Source organism: Varanus komodoensis, unplaced genomic scaffold (genome assembly GCF_004798865.1).
Source record: "Varanus komodoensis strain SLA01 unplaced genomic scaffold, ASM479886v1 scaffold6_4, whole genome shotgun sequence".
NCBI lineage: Eukaryota > Metazoa > Chordata > Lepidosauria > Squamata > Varanidae > Varanus > Varanus komodoensis.
Window position 1 is genome coordinate 18,771,388 of NW_025336347.1, and position 6,000 is coordinate 18,777,387.

Sequence of the window (6,000 nt, forward strand, 5' to 3'; positions counted from 1 at the left end):
TGATGATTTCTTCATCATAAACAATAAGTTCAATAGTCTTCTGTGGACATGATTTTTGTTTTCTTACTATTCAGCTGCAGTTCTGCTTTTGTGCTTTCTTCTTTCACTTTCATCAAGAGTTATTTCCAGTCATTGATGCTTTCTGCATTGCATCATCTGCATATCTGAAATTAGTGATGTTTCTTCTACCAATGTTTACTTCTTCCTCTGATTCTAATCCAGCTTTTCCTATGATATGTTCTGTGAACAGATGGAACAGATAGGGAGATAAAATACACCCTTGTCCAACACCTTTGCCTGTGGGAACCATTCTGTTTCTTCGTATTTGGTCCTCACTGTAGCTTTTTGTCCTTGATAGAGGTAACACATCAGGACAATCAAATGCCGAGGCACACCCATTTCATTCAGAACTATCCATAGATTCTCATAATCCACATTGTCAAAGGCTTTGCTGTAGTCTATAAAACACAGTCTGATTTTTTTTTTTTTTTAGCAAATCCTTTGCTGTGCTACAGTAGCTATCGTATAGTTGCAATATGATCTCCAGTGCCTCTTCCTTTTTGGAATGCAGCTTGGATGTCCAGCATTTCTCACTCCATATAGGGTAGTATTCTTTGTTGCAACACGTGGAGCATCTCTTTGCTTGTCTGGGAGATTAATACAATGGGCCTATGGTTGCTGTGCTCCTTCGCATCTCCTTTCCTGGGGAATGTAATATATATTGAACATTTCCAGTCTGTGGGCCATAGTTTTGTTTTCCATATTTGTTGTCATACCAATCATGTATTCTACCACGGAATTGTGGGCCCAACATGATTTATTTATTTTAAGTATTTTTACTATTCCTTTCCATCAAAGAAAGCTGCCAAAGAAGCTTACTAAGAACAATACCGACACATAGGGATATGACAAGTTTTCAGAAGAAAACAGTTTTTTCTTCTTAAAAGGTTTATCAGTATGAAAGAGCATCTGGTATACAGCTATGCAGTAATACTAGTTTAAAGATGAAATCCAATGGGGCAGATTTGCTCACTGAGCAAACTTAAGATATATCAGAAATCAGAGTCTAAAAGCCACAAGAAAGCTGCATGCACAAAGCAAAACAGCTGCATTCAGGAACCATCTGGTCCACCTTCAGAGCCACTCCACGGTTGGCAAAGCTCTACTTTTAATTTTTGTTTTAATTTTTGTTAACTTTTATAGTGTTATAGCCTATAGCTTTAATTGGTGTGACTGGCGTGACAGTAAAGAAATGTGATAAATAAATACTCAAGGCCAAATCTGCATCTATCTGCATGTCTATTTAAAATTTGTCTGTCTGTCATTTCTAGAGTAAAACATCTTGTGTTTATCTAACTAAGAATGCCCTTTTCTGATTCTTTTCTGTTCTCTCACTCCATGGTCCATGTTCCAATTTTATTTGTTGTGTAGCAAATAGACATGCGTTGGAATTTGTTGGACTTTTCATCCAGCTCTGTGCATGTTACCAAAGTCCTTTCAACGTTGATCTAGTTGCATTATTAGCATCAGCACTGTTCCTAGTTGTCTTTTGCTCTTCTTCAGTAACTGGTTGACTTTCTTTCTACCTGGAAGTCTCATCTTCTGGCACGATCTCTTGTTTCCTTTGGGATAGTTCATCATACAATTTAGGAGGTAAAAATATTCAGAAATGGTTTGTTCATTTATTTATTATATTTATATCTCACAATTTTTCCTTCCAAGGAACTCAAGGCAGCTAACAGGATTCTCCTCTTCCTCTCAATCTTAACAACAAGAACCCTGTGAGGCAGGTTGGGCTGAAAGTTTGTGACTGGCCCAAAGTCTCCCAGAGAACTCCATGGCTGAGTGGGGATTAGAGTCCAGATTTCCTGAGTTCCAGTCCCACACTCTTAACCACCACACCACACTGGCACACTGTTTACCATCAACATCACCAGCGTCTGTGCAGCACTAACCAGAGTCAGCTTGAGCACCACTGCCATTGTATGTGAAAATCTTCTGCCAGTGTCACCTTCAACAACGGCTACAGCCCAGCTCTTTCTACAGCCCCATCACCACTGGAGATAACTGCTCTCTTCCGCTGATGTGAACATTCCTCCAGAAGAGAATGTACCTCTGGTGTCTCTGCTTGGGTCATGCTGGTAGGAGAGTAGCCTAGTGAGAGTTTGCCCTCCTGGCGGCAAGGCTCTTGGTTTCTCTGGCACTCTCCAACCCTCTCACCGTGTTCAGGTGTGCATCTACGAGAGGATTTGGACAATACAGAAATAAGGGTAATAAGTAAATATCCACATTTGCCATTTCAATGCTCTCTCTCCAAGTTTAAAGAACAATTTTTGGAAACTACAATTTCTTTTTGCTTTAACTGCCCTAAGTAGTTAGCAGCAAGCTTGGCCACCTCACTCTTCACTCCTTATTCCAGATTTTTGTGAACAAGTTGAAAAGCATTGGTCCCAAATCCTCTTACATCCCTCCACTGGGAGATTTTACCATTTATTTTCACTCTCTGTTTTCTTGTCTTTAACCAGTTACTGATCCATAAGAGGATCTCTTTTCTTTCTTTATGACTGCTAAGTTTATTCAGGACACTTTGATAAGAGACTTTGTCAAATTACTTTTCAAACTCCAAATAAACAAGGTCTACCAGATCACCCCTGCCCACATGTTTATTGACACTCTGGAAGAACTTTTAAAAGGTTTTGAAACAATGGATGAAACAATACACATATGTGAACAACATTCATGATTTATTGATGTGTCATTTTAGTATTGCTATTAAACCAATAATAGTGATTTTTGAAAGATTCACAATTCAGTGGGCCGCTTTGAGTTGTTTGTTCATGCAGGTTTAATTCCAGTGAGCAATGATATTAAAACTGTCCATTCACAACTCCTTTCCCCACGAGGAATCTATTTCTTTTCTTCTCTTCTCTTCTCTTCTCTTCTCTTTTCTTTCTTTCTTTCTTTCTTTCTTTCTTTCTTTCTTTCTTTGCTTTGAGGGTCATCATTGCTAGAAAGACTTGCTCAAAAAATAGGTGACACCAAATGGCAGCAACTTGCCAAATCTGGGTATTCTTTGCCCACTGAAATCCAAAATTGTGGTAGTTATTTGCTGAAATTGTACTTTTAAGCTTGTATAACAAGTAAGCGGAAGGAACTGTTTCTACAACTCATATGTTAATTCCAGTGAGTTACATAGTTGAAATCTATGTATATCTCCCTGACCTTCCCTGCCAAAAAGATAAAATTTGCAAGATAGGTTTTCACAGGTGGCAAAAGTAAGTCACCTCTTTCCAAAGTACATAGAAGGCACTGAGAACTGTCAGGACTAAAGTAAAAAACTAGAAGATCACACCTGGAAGGAGAAATCAACTTACCACTTCCTTTCAGGCAAAAAACTAATTGCCAATTTGATGTTCAGCTGACTGTTTGCCAATTGGCAGCTATCAAGTGTGCACAAAGCAACCTCTATGCTCACTTAGTCGATATCTATGAAGGTTACCTATTGTGCTTTGACAACCAATACTTACCCAGTCATTGGCCAGGGACAGACTCCACAGTTCAAGCAGCCATAAGTGTGGACCTACAAAGAACCATGAAAATAAAAATATTATTTCAATTGCTCACATGTCTGTCATCTTTTCTAATATTTTTAAAGGGTAACAACCCAGTGATTTTTTAAAGGGCAACAACCCAGAGCATTTCTCCAAAGTGCCACTTGGACATTGGTGGAGTGGCTATCGCTGGCAAGGATGACAGGAGATTGCCAAGAATTTATGGCTGCTCTTGCCAAATGGGTCACTTCCTGCAATCCACAAGGCGACCAGTCTCCAAGACTTGAATGACAATAGAGCTGGGACAAACCCTTTTGGAATCCATTCCTCCACAATCTGCAGACCTCCTCTCATGTTTGCCTTGGTACTGCAAAGCGAGCCGAGGCAAGAAGTTTGCAAATGCACAACCAGCAATCCAGTTGCACGACTGGCAACATTCCCCCAGCCAACATTCCTGGTGACCAACCTTTTTCCCTGCTTACTGCTTCCAGGGGAAGTGGTGGGCACAGGAGAAGGGGACTGTTTGTGCAGTATGGGGGACTCAATTCTTCGCAAGCGCCCCATTAACTTTGATCGTGCTTGCTAAGAACTTGAACTTAGGGCTGCTGCAATGTGGACCAGACTCTGGGAAGCTGAAACCAGGGAATCCGGCAGATTTTCTACACAAAACAGCTTCCTTGCTCATTCCAGATGACATAACTAGAACCAGTGTGGTATAGTGGTTGAGTGCAGGGGACTGTGACTCAGGTGATCTGAGTTCTAGTCCCTGCTCAGCCATGGAGCTAACTGGGTGACTTTAGGTCACTCACAGACTTTCAGCCCAGCCCACCTCACAGGGCTGTTGTTGTGGGAACAGGGTTGAGAGCAGGAAAGGAATGACGTAAGTGACTCTGAGTTCTTTAAAAAAGAAAAAAGCAGGATGGAAATCAAATAAATAAATAACTACCCACTGCAGTTTTGTCACTGCCTACAACAAACCATGGAATGTCAGAGTGGCTTGTTACCCCAAAATAAACCACCTTGTGGGAAGGGATCTGGGTTTGGATGACACAGTGGTCCAGTGTTAATTGCCCATGTTGGCTTGCCATGCAAACCTATTCTATGGTCCACAGTGAAGGCAATTATCCCCACTCTTAGTGCACAACTCAAATTTGTTTGTTTGTTTGTTTGTTTAGAGTTTTTGTATGCCGTCCCATCGCTTATAGCCTCTATGCCCCATGCTGCTGATGCACGGAAGCCTCCTAACTCAGAGGCTTATGTGTATCCCATGCCCAGGAAGAGGCGGCTGCTGCACCTCGCTCCAGTTATTTTGTTTAAAGGGCCACTTTCAGAAATCGCTGGGGAAGGAAGGAACCCTCGATGCTGCAGGAATCCGCCTAAGCCCTTGGGCCCACCCTCCTCTCCTTGCTCCCTTCAGGGCCTGCTTGCAGCCTTGGCAGGGAGGCAGGAGGATCTTTCCGTGCCAGCTTTGAGGGGGCGGTGTGGGACTTTGCCTTTGGAGTCCTGGCTGGGAGACCAGACCACAGGACCTTGAAATTGTGAAAGAAAATCCTATGAATTTGGGAGACCATGAGTCTCATGGAAATCTTTGTGGAAAGAGGTGCTGAATCCGGGCGTTACTGCCCAGCCGTGTCCAAAATAGCGTCTTTTGCCACCCATTTCCTGAAGCACAGCATAATAGCGCAATGACCTGTTCCTGGGGGAGGCCTAACAGGCGGTGCCCAGTGTGCTCTTTCCACGTCTATCGCCTCAGCTTGTGAAGCGGTCGCCCTCCCCCTTCAGAGGCAAGGACAGGAACTGTCCTTTTAATCAGAGGCTTTTATTATGCCGGCGGTAGTTTGCAGATGAAGCCTTGCATTGTAGGCAGTAACAAAAGAAACAAGCTGTGCGCGTCTTCTGCAGAACCGCTCCGTGCGTGCAACAGAGCCCTGTTCAAAGCTTATGAGCGTTAGCCCCGCTCCCCTTCCCAGGAACTGAACCTCAAAGACTAAACCCTCCAGGCTCTTCCTTGCCTCGGGGAGCCCCTTGCTTAAACCCCTCGTAGCTGGTCCCCCCTCATGCACTAAGGTCTCACTCTTGGATCAGTCTTGCCTATCCGCGCCCCCCCACCACCCGCACTTGTCGCACTTGTCTTCGGAAAGGCTATGGTTTCCCACGGATTGAGCAGCAGCCTGGCTGTCTCCTCCCTCTTTAGTAAACTGAATTCCCCCGTTCTTGGCACTGCATTCACAAATTCTCCCTCTGTCTCCTTCTCTAAGTTAGATCCCTTCCCACATCCCTTGGAGGTTCATCTGCACAGTCAGTGGACTCCATCCCTACAATTCATGTAGGTTTATTCCACCCTTCCAATAAACCAAAAAGGTTTATTCAAATTACTGTACCAGAATGTTGTCCCCTGCACTGATTCTGTAGTTCCTCCCATACAGAAAGCTGTGCAATGGCTTCAGTG